The following is a 14,916-nucleotide window of genomic DNA, read 5'->3' on the forward strand; positions in this document are numbered from 1 at the left end:
TGCACCCTCCACTTTGTGTAAAGAGAATTCCCATTATCAGCAATCCACTTTCTGCTTCTATGATAATTAGGGGAATAAAAGTTATACAATGGAGGCACACACAAACTAGCACAGGCATACATAAGGGAACTGTCACAGTGAGTAAATAAAGCAAAACAATTACAATAGATAACAATGAAAATAAACTGATTTTTTTAACTATGATATGTATTACTGTATGGAAGTATGAGTGTAAGGGCCAGATGTAGCAAACGTTTGCGACTCGCAAACGGGCCGATATCAATTTGCGACAGTGCAAATTCGGAAATGGGATGCAAAAAGCCCATTTCCGACTCGCAAAAAGCGATGGGACCCGTTTGCGAGTCGCATCCGTTGCGACCCCATTTTGCGACCCGCAAATTGTGACTCGCATTAGGCGACTCGCAACCAATATGCAATTACAAGTCGCAAATTGCGACTAGTCGCAAAAAGCCCAGTTTGCATGTCGCATTTACCACTAACTCAGAGCAGGTGGTAACCATTACCAAAGTATAAAAGGAGACCCAGAAGGCATCTGGGTTACTCAAGATGGCGGACATATACCCGATAGCAGTGAGGAGGAGAGTCTACGCAGCCCAGCAGAGGAGGAGGAGGGGCCACAGACAGGAGAAGATATATAGAACCAGGCAGACCCTTTTCCAGCAAACTGAAGAGGAGATCTATGATAAATACCGCCTTAGCAGCGCAGCCATTCTAGAATTAATAGATTTACTAAAACCACAGCTAGAACACAAGACTCTGCGTGGCTGCGCCATCCCTACGCATGTGCAAGTACTATGCGCACTGCACCTCTTGGCCTCAGGGAGCTATCAGGGGGTCATTGCCGTGGCAGGTGGGGTATCCCAAAGTGCAGTGTCAAGGTTCCTCAGGGCCTTCCTAGATGCCTTAGTCACGCACAGGTCTCACTTCATATACTTACCAAGGAATGAGGCAGAAATTAACAGCACCAAGCTGGACTTTTACCGCATTGCCCACTTCCCCCATGTCATTGGATGTGTAGATGGGACACACATTCAAAGATGCCCCCCTGCAAATCTGGAACATATTTTCCGCAACAGAAAGTGTACCCACTCACTCAAAATACAGGTTGTTTGTGATGCCCATTACGTCATCACAGACATCGTTGCTAAGTTTCCAGGCAGTACCCATGACTCATACATTTTTAGGCATAGTGGGATACATCAACGCCTGGAACGTGGGGAATTTGAAGATGGATACCTCCTAGGTAGAGCCACAGACACTTGCAGACATACACACAGGTCACTGTGCACGACTATCTGGACTTACTAACAGTGTACTTTTGTGCCCAACAGGTGACAGTGCATATGCTCTCAGGCCTTGGATCATGACTCCGTTTTTAACACCAAGTGATGAATCTGAGAGGCAATACAACAGTGCGCATAAGAGGACCAGGAACCTGATAGAGCGGACCTTCGGACTCCTGAAGGCAAGATTCAGATGCCTCCACCGCAGTGGAGGCGCCCTCTGTAGGAGGCTGGACTGGCTTGTAGTGAGTACCAAGGGGTACTTGCACCTTGCACCAGGCCCAGTTATCCCTTATTAGTGTATAGGGTGTCTAGCAGCTTAGGCTGATAGATAATGGTAGCTTAGCAGAGCAGCTTAGGCTGAACTAGGAGACGGGTGAAGCTACTACAGTACCACTTAGTGTCATATGCACAATATCATAAGAAAACACAATACACAGTTATACTAAAAATAAAGGTACTTTATTTTTATGACAATATGCCAACGTATCTTAGAGTGTACCCTCAGTGAGAGGATAGGAAATATACACAAGATATATATACACAATAGCAAAACTATGTAGTATAGTCTTAGAAAACAGTGCAAACAATGTATAGTTACAATAGGATGCAATGGGGAAACATAGGGATAGGGGCAACACAAACCATATACTCCAAAAGTGGAATGCGAACCACGAATGGACCCCAAACCTATGTGACCTTGTAGAGGGCCGCTGGGACTATTAGACAATAGTGAGAGTTAGAAAAATAACCCTCCCCAAGACCCTGAAAAGTGAGTGCAAAGTGCACTAAAGTTCCCCTAAGGACAAAGAAGTCGTGTTAGAGGAATAATGCAGGAAAGACACAAACCAACAATGCAACAACTGTGGATTTCCAATCTAGGGTACCTGTGGAACAAGGGGACCAAGTCCAAAAGTCACAAGCAAGTCGGAGATGGGCAGATGCCCAGGAAATGCCAGCTGCGGGTGCAAAGAAGCTTCTACTGGACAGAAGAAGCTGCGGTTTCTGCAGGAACGCAAAGGGCTAGAGACTTCCCCTTTGGAGGACGGATCCCTCTCGCCTTGTAGAGTCGTGCAGAAGTGTTTTCCCGCCGAAAGAACGCCAACAAGCCTTGCTAGCTGCAAATCGTGCGGTTAGCGTTTTTGGACGCTGCTGTGGCCCAGGAGGGACCAGGAGGTCGCAAATTGGACCAGGAGAGAGAGGGGACGTCGAGCAAGACAAGGAGCCCTCTCAGCAGCAGGTAGCACCCGGAGAAGTGCCAGAAACAGGCACTACGAGGATGCATGAAACGGTGCTCGCCTGAAGTTACACAAAGGAGTCCCACGTCGCCGGAGACCAACTTAGAAAGTCGTGCAATGCAGGTTAGAGTGCCGTGGACCCAGGCTTGGCTGTGCACAAAGGATTTCTGCCGGAAGTGCACAGGGGCCGGAGTAGCTGCAAAAGTCGCGGTTCCCAGCAATGCAGCCCAGCGAGGTGAGGCAAGGACTTACCTCCACCAAACTTGGACTGAAGAGTCACTGGACTGTGGGGGTCACTTGGACAGAGTCGCTGGATTCGAGGGACCTCGCTCGTCGTGCTGAGAGGAGACCCAAGGGACCGGTAATGCAGCTTCTTGGTGCCTGCGGTTGCAGGGGGACGATTCCGTCGACCCATGGGAGATTTCTTCGGAGCTTCTGGTGCAGAGAGGAGGCAGACTACCCCCACAGCATGCACAAGCAGGAAAACAGTCGAGAAGGCGGCAGGATCAGCGTTACAGAGTTGCAGTAGTCGTCTTTGCTACTATGTTGCAGTTTTGCAGGCTTCCAGCGCGGTCAGCAGTCGATTCCTTGGCAGAAGGTGAAGAGAGAGATGCAGAGGAACTCGGATGAGCTCTTGCATTCGTTATCTAAAGTTTCCCCAGAGACAGAGACCCTAAATAGCCAGAAAAGAGGGTTTGGCTACCTAGGAGAGAGGATAGGCTACTAACACCTGAAGGAGCCTATCAGAAGGAGTCTCTGACGTCACCTGGTGGCACTGGCCACTCAGAGCAGTCCAGTGTGCCAGCAGCACCTCTGTTTCCAAGATGGCAGAGGTCTGGAGCACACTGGAGGAGCTCTGGACACCTCCCAGGGGAGGTGCAGGTCAGGGGAGTGGTCACTCCCCTTTCCTTTGTCCAGTTTCGCGCCAGAGCAGGGCTAAGGGGTCCCCTGAACCGGTGTAGACTGGCTTATGCAGAATTGGGCACATCTGTGCCCAACAAAGCATTTCCAGAGGCTGGGGGAGGCTACTCCTCCCCTGCCTTCACACCATTTTCCAAAGGGAGAGGGTGTAACACCCTCTCTCAGAGGAAGTTCTTTGTTCTGCCATCCTGGGCCAGGCCTGGCTGGACCCCAGGAGGGCAGATGCCTGTCTGAGGGGTTGGCAGCAGCAGCAGCTGCAGTGAAACCCCAGGAAGGGCAGTTTGGCAGTACCAGGGTCTGTGCTACAGACCACTGGGATCATGGGATTGTGCCAACTATGCCAGGATGGTATAGAGGGGGCAATTCCATGATCATAGACATGTTACATGGCCATATTCGGAGTTACCATTGTGAAGCTACATATAGGTAGTGACCTATATGTAGTGCACGCGTGTAATGGTGTCCCCGCACTCACAAAGTTCAGGGAATTGGCTCTGAACAATGTGGGGGCACCTTGGCTAGTGCCAGGGTGCCCTCACACTAAGTAACTTTGCACCTAACCTTTACCAGTTAAAGGTTAGACATATAGGTGACTTATAAGTTACTTAAGTGCAGTGTAAAATGGCTGTGAAATAACGTGGACGTTATTTCACTCAGGCTGCAGTGGCAGGCCTGTGTAAGAATTGTCAGAGCTCCCTATGGGTGGCAAAAGAAATGCTGCAGCCCATAGGGATCTCCTGGAACCCCAATACCCTGGGTACCTCAGTACCATATACTAGGGAATTATAAGGGTGTTCCAGTAAGCCAATGTAAATTGGTAAAAATGGTCACTAGCCTGTTAGTGACAATTTGGAAAGAAATGAGAGAGCATAACCACTGAGGTTCTGATTAGCAGAGCCTCAGTGAGACAGTTAGTCACTACACAGGTAACACATTCAGGCACACTTATGAGCACTGGGGCCCTGGTGAACAGGGTCCCAGTGACACATACAACTAAAACAACATATATACAGTGAAAAATGGGGGTAACATGCCAGGCAAGATGGTACTTTCCTACACAACCCCCCCCCCAAACGAAGGACAATAAGACTAGCCATGACCTGATGAGTCTTCATTGTCTAAGTGGAAATATCTGGAGAGTCCATCTGCATTGGAGTGGCTACTCCCAGGTCTATGTTCCACTGTATAGTCCATTCCCTGTAGGGATATGGACCACCTCAACAATTTAGGATTTTCACCTTTCATTTGTTTTAGCCACAGTAGAGGTTTGTGGTCTGTCTGAACAATGAAGTGAGTGCCAAACAGGTATGGCCTCAACTTCTTCAGTGCCCAGACCACAGCAAAGGCCTCCCTCTCAATGGCAGACCAACGCTTTTCTCTAGGGGTCAACCTCCTACTAATAAAAGCAACAGGTTGATCCTGGCCCTCAGAATTAAGTTGTGATAGGACTGCCCCTACTCCTAATTCAGATGCATCAGTTTGGACATAGAATTTTTTAGAGTAACAAGGGCTTTTCAGGACAGGTGCAGAGCACATGGCCTGCTTCAGCTCCTCAAAAGCTTTCTGACAGTTTGCTGTCCATAATACCTTTTTAGGCATCTTTTTGGAAGTGAGGTCATTAAGAGGGGCTGCAATGGAGCCATATTTCTTAATGAACCTCCTGTAATACCCAGTGAGGCCTAGGAAGGCTCTCACCTGAGTCTGAGTGGTAGGGGGAACCCAATCAATAATTGTTTGGATTTTCCCCTGAAGTGGTGCAATCTGTTCCCCACCAACAAGGTGTCCCAGATAAACCACCTTACCCTGCCCTATCTGGCACTTTGAAGCCTTGATAGTGAGGCCTGCCTTTTGCAGGGCCTCCAAAACTTTCCATAGGTGGACCAGGTGATCATCCCAGCTGGAGCTAAAGACAGCTATATCGTCCAAATATGCTGCACTGAAAGCTTCCAGCCCTTGCAGGACTGTGTTCACCAACCTCTGAAAAGTGGCAGGTGCATTTTTCAAACCAAAAGGCATTACAGTAAACTGGTAATGTCCTCCAATGGTTGAAAATGCAGTCTTAGGTTTAGCATCTTCTGACAATTTGATCTGCCAATACCCTGCAGTCAAGTCAAAAGTGCTTAGATACTTGGCAGATGCCAGTGTATCTATGAGCTCATCTGCCCTGGGTATAGGGTGAGCATCAGTTTTGGTTACCAAGTTGAGACCTCTATAGTCTACACAAAACCGCATTTCCTTCTTTCCATCTTTGGAATGGGGTTTTGGTACCAGTACCACAGGAGAAGCCCATGGACTGTCAGAGTGCTCAACCACTCCTAGTTCTAACATTTTCTGGACCTCTTGCTTTATGCAGTCCCTGACATGGTCAGGCTGCCTATAGATCTTACTTTTGACAGGCAAGCTGTCTCCAGTATCTATAGTGTGCTCACACCAAGAAGTGGTACCTGGCACAGTAGAGAAGAGTTCAGAGAATTGATCTAGGAGGTTTATGCAATTGTCTTTCTGCTCAGCAGTAAGACAATCAGCCAAAACTACACCTTCCACCAGAGCATCTTGTTCTGTGGAAGAGAAGAGATCAGGTAGAGGATCACTGTCTTCTTCCTGTCCCTCATCTGTTGCCATGAGCAGGGTGAGATCAGCCCTGTCATAGTAGGGTTTCAGGCGGTTTACATGGAGTACCCTAAGGGGACTCCTTGCAGTGCCTAAGTCAACTAAATAGGTGACTTCTACCTTTTTCTCAACAATTGTGTGGGGTCCACTCCATTTATCTTGGAGTGCTCTTGGGGCCACAGGCTCCAAGACCCACACTTTCTGCCCTGGTTGGTACTGAACCAAAACAGCCTTCTGATCATGCCATTGCTTCTGGAGCTCTTGGCTGGCCTGAAGGTTTTTACTGGCCTTTTTCATGTACTCAGCCATTCTTGATCTGAGGCCAAGTACATAATCCACAATATCCTGCTTAGGAGCTTTTAAAGGTTGTTCCCAACCCTCCTTTACAAGTGTGAGTGGACCCCTAACAGGGTGTCCAAAAAGAAGTTCAAAGGGGCTGAAGCCCACTCCTTTCTGGGGTACCTCCCTGTAGGCAAAAAGGAGGCATGGTAGAAGGATATCCCATCTCCTGCGGAGTTTTTCAGGGAGACCCATAATCATGCCTTTGAGAGTTTTATTAAATCTCTCCACCAGTCCATTTGTTTGTGGATGATAGGGTGTTGTGAACTTGTACGTTACACCACACTCCTTCCACATGGCCTTTAAGTATGCAGACATGAAATTGCTTCCCCTGTCTGATACCACTTCCTTTGGGAAGCCCACCCTGGAAAATATTCCCAGGAGGGCCTTTGCCACTGCAGGTGCTGTAGTGGTCCTTAAAGGAATAGCTTCAGGATATCTTGTGGCATGGTCCACTACCACCAAGATAAACCTATTGCCTGAAGCAGTAGGAGGGTCAAGGGGGCCAACTATGTCAACCCCTACTCTTTCAAAGGGAACCCCAACCACAGGCAGTGGGATAAGGGGTGCCTTTGGGGTGCCACCTGTCTTGCCACTGGCTTGACAGGTTTCACAGGACTTACAAAATTCCTTTGTGTCCTCAGACATTCTAGGCCAATGAAACAGGGGAACAAGCCTGTCCAAGTTTTCATTTGTCCTAGATGCCCAGCTAGGGTAATGTCATGTGCCAGGGTTAGGAGGAACTTTCTGTACTCCTGAGGAATCACTAATCTCCTGGCAGCTCCAGGTTTAGGATCCCTATGCTCAGTGTACAAAAGGTTGTCCTCCCAGTAAACTCTGTGAGAGTCACTGACATCCCCATTAGCCTGTTTGACAGCTTGCTGTCTGAGACCCTCTAATGTGGGACAGGTTTGCTGTGCCACACTCAGCTCCTCTCTGGCAGGCCCCCCTTCACCCAAAAGCTCAGCAGTGTCTGCTTCCAGCTCCTCTGGTGTAGGTTCTGCACAGGGAGGGAATTCTTCTTCCTCAGAAGTAGAATCCACTGTAGAGGGAGGGATAGTAGGAAGTGGTTTGCTTCTACTAGCCCTAGCTTTAGGGAGCACTTGGTCCATTGTTCCAGGATCCAAGCTTCCCTGTCCTTTTTGCTTTTTGGCCTGAGCCCTTGTCAAAGCAAAAATATTCCCTGGGATGCCCAGCATTGCTGCATGGGCCTCCAACTCCACATCTGACCAAGCTGATGTCTCCAAATCATTTCCTAGTAGACAGTCTACAGGTAAATCTGTGGCTACCACAACTTTCTTTGGACCAGTAACCCCCCCCCCAGTTGAGATTAACAACAGCCATGGGGTGGCTAAGTGTGTTGTTGTGAGCATCGGTTACTTGGTACTGGTGACCAAGTAGGTGTTGTTCAGGGTGGACCAGTTTCTCTATGACCATAGTCACACTGGCACCAGTGTCCCTGTAGGCCTGAACCTCAACACCATTTATTAGGGGTAGCTGCTTGTACTTATCCATATTAAGGGGACAAGCAACTAAGGTGGCTAAATCAATAGCCCCCTCAGAGACTAACAGCCTCTGTGGCCTCCCTAACAAGGCCAACCCCAACTAAGTTACCAATAGTGAGCCCAGCTACTCCCTTGGATTGGCTATTAGTAGGTTTGCTCCCACCACCACTGCTATTAGTAGGGATACTAGGGGTAGCAGTAGGGGTTGTAGTGGTAGGAGCATTGGTGCTTTTCTTTGGACAACTGGGATCTGTTGTCCAATGGCCTTTTATTTTACATAAATAGCACCATGGTTTCTTTTCCTTGTTCTGATTAAAAGAGGATTTGGGCCCACCACCCCCACCAGAGTGTTTTTGTGGGCCTGATGAAGACTCATTTTTAGATTTGTCCCCACCCTTGTCAGAAGACTTACCATCCTTCTTTTTGTTGCCATCTTTGTCACCCCCTGTATGAACTTTTCTGTTCACCCTTGTTCTGACCCATTTGTCTGCCTTCTTTCCCAATTCTTGGGGAGAGGTCAGATCAGAGTCCACCAAGTACTGGTGCAACAAATCAGACACACAATTATTAAGAATATGCTCTCTCAGGATCAAGTTATACAGGCTGTCATAATCAGTAACTTTACTGCCATGTAACCACCCCTCCAAGGCCTTCACTGAATGGTCAATGAAATCAACCCAGTCTTGTGAAGACTCCTTTTTGGTCTCTCTGAACTTTATCCTGTATTGTTCAGTGGTTAAGCCATAACCATCCAGGAGTGCATTCTTAAGAACTTGGAAATTATTAGCATCATTTTCTTTCACAGTAAGGAGCCTATCCCTACCTTTTCCACTAAATGATAGCCATAGGATAGCAGCCCACTGCCTTTGAGGGACATCCTGTACAACACAGGCCCTCTCAAGTGCAGCAAACCACTTGTTAATGTCATCCCCCTCCTTGTAAGGGGGAACTATCTTGTGCAGATTCCTTGAATCATGCTCTTTTGCAGGATGACTATGGGGAATACTGCTGCTGCCACCATGGGTTTCTAAACCCAACTTCTGTCTTTCCTTCTCTAGTTCAAAAGACTGTCTATCCAAATCCAGCTGTTGCTTTTTAAGCTTCAGTCTGGTTTGTTCCACCCTCAACTTATTGAGTTCTCTCTCTAACATTCTGTCATCAGGGTTGGTGGGAGGGACATTCCTAGATACAGAGGTATGATGGGAATGTACAGAAGGAGACCTGTCCCTTACAGAAGCCACCCTAACAGCTTGGCTAACAGAAACATCACTACCAGTATGGTGAGAATAAATGCTTTTGCTATGATGTGAGACAACACTATTTGTATGGTGTGGCTCATCATCATTACCAACTATGCTAGACTGTCTAGTAATGGGCAGGCTAAGAAGTTTCTTTCCTGAACCTTTTCCTGGGGGAGTCCCTGGATCAGATTGAGAACCATTAGCTACTTTTTCAACAGATGGGGCACTTTTAGCCTTATCTTGTTCTCTAAGCATATTAATTAACAGTTCCAAGGAAGGATTCTTCCCTACACTCAAACCTCTCTCTATGCAGAGACTCCTTGCTCCTTTCCAGCTAAGGTGATCATATGTAAGTTTGGACAGATCAACATTTTGGCCTGTGCCAGACATTTTTAGAGAGAGTTAAAGTGATAGAAAAAGAGAAAAAAGTTTTCAGAACTTTTTAGAAAGACAGAAAAAAAAACTTTTTAAACTTTTAAGAACTTTTTGAAAGTTTAGAAGTACTTTTCAGCATTTAGAAAAGAGTGAAAAGAGGAAATGCAAAACTTTTTGGCTATGTGTATATACACTGACCTTGTTTTGTATATTTTTCTCTTATGAAAAGTACAATGACAAGAGTGGTAAGTAGTCTCAAAGCACTTATCCCACCACTGCACAACCAATGTAGGAGGCTGGACTGGCTTGTAGTGAGTACCAAGGGGTACTTGCACCTTGCACCAGGCCCAGTTATCCCTTATTAGTGTATAGGGTGTCTAGCAGCTTAGGCTGATAGATAATGGTAGCTTAGCAGAGCAGCTTAGGCTGCACTAGGAGACGGGTGAAGCTACTACAGTACCACTTAGTGTCATATGCACAATATCATAAGAAAACACAATACACAGTTATACTAAAAATAAAGATACTTTATTTTTATGACAATATGCCAAAGTATCTTAGAGTGTACCCTCAGTGAGAGGATAGGAAATATACACAAGATATATATACACAATAGCAAAAATATGCAGTATAGTCTTAGAAAACAGTGCAAACAATGTATAGTTACAATAGGATGCAATGGGGAAACATAGGGATAGGGGCAACACAAACCATATACTCCAAAAGTGGAATGCGAACCACGAATGGACCCCAAACCTATGTGACCTTGTAGAGGGTCGCTGGGACTATTAGAAAATAGTGAGAGTTAGAAAAATAACCCTCCCCAAGACCCTGAAAAGTGAGTGCAAAGTGCACTAAAGTTCCCCTAAGGACAAAGAAGTCGTGTTAGAGGAATAATGCAGGAAAGACACAAACCAACAATGCAACAACTGTGGATTTCCAATCTAGGGTACCTGTGGAACAAGGGGACCAAGTCCAAAAGTCACAAGCAAGTCGGAGATGGGCAGATGCCCAGGAAATGCCAGCTGCGGGTGCAAAGAAGCTTCTACTGGACAGAAGAAGCTGCGAATTCTGCAGGAACGCAAAGGGCTAGAGACTTCCCCTTTGGAGGACGGATCCCACTCACCTTGTAGAGTCGTGCAGAAGTGTTTTCCCGCCGAAAGAACGCCAACAAGCCTTGCTAGCTGTAAATCGTGCGGTTAGCGTTTTTGGACGCTGCTGTGGCCCAGGAGGGACCAGGAGGTCGCAAATTGGACCAGGAGAGAGAGGGGACGTCGAGCAAGACAAGGAGCCCTCTCAGCAGCAGGTAGCACCCGGAGAAGTGCCAGAAACAGGCACTACGAGGATGCGTAAAACGGTGCTCGCCTGAAGTTACACAAAGGAGTCCCACGTCGCCGGAGACCAACTTAGAAAGTCGTGCAATGCAGGTTAGAGTGCCGTGGACCCAGGCTTGGCTGTGCACAAAGGATTTCCGCCGGAATGGCACAGGGGCCGGAGTAGCTGCAAAAGTCGCGGTTCCCAGCAATGCAGCCCAGCGAGGTGAGGCAAGGACTTACCTCCACCAAACTTGGACTGAAGAGTCACTGGACTGTGGGGGTCACTTGGACAGAGTCCCTGGATTCGAGGGACCTCGCTCGTCGTGCTGAGAGGAGACCCAAGGGACCGGTAATGCAGCTTTTTGGTGCCTGCGGTTGCAGGGGCACGATTCCGTCGATCCACGGGAGATTTCTTCGGAGCATCTGGTGCAGAGAGGAGGCAGACTACCCCCACAGCATGCACAAGCAGGAAAACAGTCGAGAAGGCGGCAGGATCAGCGTTACAGAGTTGCAGTAGTCGTCTTTGCTACTATGTTGCAGTTTTGCAGGCTTCCAGCGCGGTCAGCAGTCGATTCCTTGGCAGAAGGTGAAGAGAGAGATGCAGAGGAACTCGGATGAGCTCTTGCATTCGTTATCTAAAGTTTCCCCAGAGACAGAGACCCTAAATAGCCAGAAAAGAGGGTTTGGCTACCTAGGAGAGAGGATAGGCTACTAACACCTGAAGGAGCCTATCAGAAGGAGTCTCTGACGTCACCTGGTGGCACTGGCCACTCAGAGCAGTCCAGTGTGCCAGCAGCACCTCTGTTTCCAAGATGGCAGAGGTCTGGAGCACACTGGAGGAGCTCTGGACACCTCCCAGGGGAGGTGCAGGTCAGGGGAGTGGTCACTCCCCTTTCCTTTGTCCAGTTTCGCGCCAGAGCAGGCCTAAGGGGTCCCCTGAACCGGTGTAGACTGGCTTATGCAGAATTGGGCACATCTGTGCCCAACAAAGCATTTCCAGAGGCTGGGGGAGGCTACTCCTCCCCTGCCTTCACACCATTTTCCAAAGGGAGAGGGTGTAACACCCTCTCTCAGAGGAAGTTCTTTGTTCTGCCATCCTGGGCCAGGCCTGGCTGGACCCCAGGAGTGCAGATGCCTGTCTGAGGGGTTGGCAGCAGCAGCAGCTGCAGTGAAACCCCAGGAAGGGCAGTTTGGCAGTACCAGGGTCTGTGCTACAGACCACTGGGATCATGGGATTGTGCCAACTATGCCAGGATGGTATAGAGGGGGCAATTCCATGATCATAGACATGTTACATGGCCATATTCGGAGTTACCATTGTGAAGCTACATATAGGTAGTGACCTATATGTAGTGCACGCGTGTAATGGTATCCCCGCACTCACAAAGTTCAGGGAATTGGCTCTGAACAATGTGGGGGCACCTTGGCTAGTGCCAGGGTGCCCTCACACTAAGTAACTTTGCACCTAACCTTTACCAGGTAAAGGTTAGACATATAGGTGACTTATAAGTTACTTAAGTGCAGTGTAAAATGGCTGTGAAATAACGTGGAAGTTATTTCACTCAGGCTGCAGTGGCAGGCCTGTGTAAGAATTGTCAGAGCTCCCTATGGGTGGCAAAAGAAATGCTGCAGCCCATAGGGATCTCCTGGAACCCCAATACCCTGGGTACCTCAGTACCATATACTAGGGAATTATAAGGGTGTTCCAGTAAGCCAATGTAAATTGGTAAAAATGGTCACTAGCCTGTTAGTGACAATTTGGAAAGAAATGAGAGAGCATAACCACTGAGGTTCTGATTAGCAGAGCCTCAGTGAGACAGTTAGTCACTACACAGGTAACACATTCAGGCACACTTATGAGCACTGGGGCCCTGGTGAACAGGGTCCCAGTGACACATACAACTAAAACAACATATATACAGTGAAAAATGGGGGTAACATGCCAGGCAAGATGGTACTTTCCTACACCCTCCAATACACCCCCATTACCGCATTCAAAATTGTGGTCGCATGCGCCATCCTCCACAACATAGCCACCCGACGTGAGCTACCTCTCACCCCTGCAGAGCCAGATCCTGATGAGGAAGAGCAAGAACAACCACATCGTCATCATGGGGATAGGAGTCTAGCTAATCAAGGCAGATTGAGACGGGAACACATTGCAACGCAATATTTTGGACGGTACGTGTAAACTCCCACCATACTCACCCATTAACCAAACACTCCTTTAGTTAAGTGGAAGAAAAATAACTGTTTTAATAATGTAATGAATGAACTATATACAAGATGAATTTGTCCATGGGCAGGGAAATGCCAACCAGTCATGTGGCACATTAACGCCATGTGCCACATTTATTTCTCCGGGCTGTTCTCTAGCTTCTCCTGCCAGCCTGGCTGGTCCCTGCTGCGTCCATGGTGCTCTGCCTCCCACTCCTTAGCACCCTACTGTCAGTAGCAGATACACTGCTCACTGTGGAGCCCTCCTCACTATCTTGGGGTGTTTCCCCGGTGGCCCTCGACATCTCCAGTGTCTCCATTAGTTCTATTATATGTGTGAGACGTCCCAGGCCCCTGGCAACATCCCCAGCAAAATGGCCCATCTCTATTTGCAGGCCAACTGTCCTCCTCGACAGGCCTGTTGTGTTGATGGCTAGCCTGCCGATCGATGTGGCCATCCTGTCCAGTCTTAGCATAATCTGGCGATCTCTGCGCCGCCCAGCCTCTGCCTGGCCCAGCAGTCCGGCCGCCAGTTCCCTGAGGGCAGAGGCAATGTCCCCAGTGTTCTGGCACATCAGGTCCATGCGTCTGTTGAGGTGCTGCATGCTTGCGTCTTACAAAGCGGTGCAGCACCCCACTAATCCTGCCCAATATTGTGTTCTGCAGGCGCTGACCCCGCAGCAGATGTGCCTCACTGCTGGTTGGAGGAAGTATCCGGGATCCAGACGCTCTTGCCCTGCGACGCCTGCGCTGTGGTGGCTGCCCTGTGCTCCCACCTGTATCCTCCCTGGCTGTTGCTGGGGCAGCTCCTGGCGTTGTTGTTGCAGCAGGCGTTACCACTGCAGGAATGCTGCTGACTGTGCATGGGGGGGTGCTGGCGGGTCCTGGGGTGTCCTCCTGGGCCTGGGTGCTTGGGGTGTAGGGGGTGTCTTGCTAGAGACCTGTGGGACATGGGGAACACACTGTCAGTGTCTAGTATCTATTGCACAATTCCTAATAAACATTTGCCTATGAACTGCCTATTGGACTACATTTCCCATAATGCATCATTCTGGCTTTTTCTACCCTGAAATGGAGCTATTTTGGTTGTGCATGCACCTGTGTACATGGTGGGTGGGGTATGACATGGATAGGGGTACAGGCATGTCACATGGTACTCACCGGTTGATGTGCTGGGCTCGGAGGTGTCCAGGTCCCGAAATCCACACACTGCCTCCGGCTCAAAGGTTTCCTCAATCATGTCTTCAAGAGGTGTGGGTGGTGGCACAGATGATGGTCCCCCTCCAGTGCCTCTCATCTCCCGGAGCCTTTCTGCCACCCTCTCCTTGGTCCCGGAGCGGAGGTCATACCACCTCTTCCTTATGTCCTCAATTGTCCTGTGGCTCACACCCAGGGAATTAATTTTCTCTTGCATTTCCTGCCAGATTTTCTTTTTGGTGGCCTCAGGAACAGTGTGGGCTGCTCTCCCAAAGAGCTCATCATGGTGCTGACAACATTCTTCGGTCAGCACCTCAAGCTCCCTCTCAGAGAATTTCATTTTCCTTTTTCGGGGGGTTCCCTCCATGGCTGCTGCTGCTTGTTCAGTGTGAAGACTGGCAGTTATAAAAGGGTGTGGTCCTGCCTCCTCCCAGGTGTATTTGTTAACTTCCTGGCTGTGATGTCATCATCATGTGCCAGGAAGTGTTTCCAGAGTGTTCTGGTGTGCTTTCTGGAGTGTTCTGCTGCACCTGCAAGCAATTTTGAGGGTACTCGCAATTTGCGACACCCACTCGCTAATTGCGAGTTCGTTTTTTGGACACTCGCAAACAGCGACCTCGCAATCTGCGGACTCGCACACAGCGTTGCGAGTC

The 14,916-nt window shown here is 48.7% G+C and overlaps 1 protein-coding gene across 1 annotated transcript in view; it reads right to left on the bottom strand.

Moving 5' to 3' along the window:
- TES (testin LIM domain protein) overlaps positions 1 to 14,916 on the bottom strand; it is a 156,018-nt gene that overhangs the window by 70,318 nt on the left and 70,784 nt on the right. The gene's annotated exons all lie outside the window — the stretch shown is intronic.

The sequence above is a fragment of the Pleurodeles waltl genome, chromosome 4_1 (assembly GCF_031143425.1).
Source record: "Pleurodeles waltl isolate 20211129_DDA chromosome 4_1, aPleWal1.hap1.20221129, whole genome shotgun sequence".
In the NCBI taxonomy this organism is placed as follows: Eukaryota; Metazoa; Chordata; class Amphibia; order Caudata; family Salamandridae; genus Pleurodeles; species Pleurodeles waltl.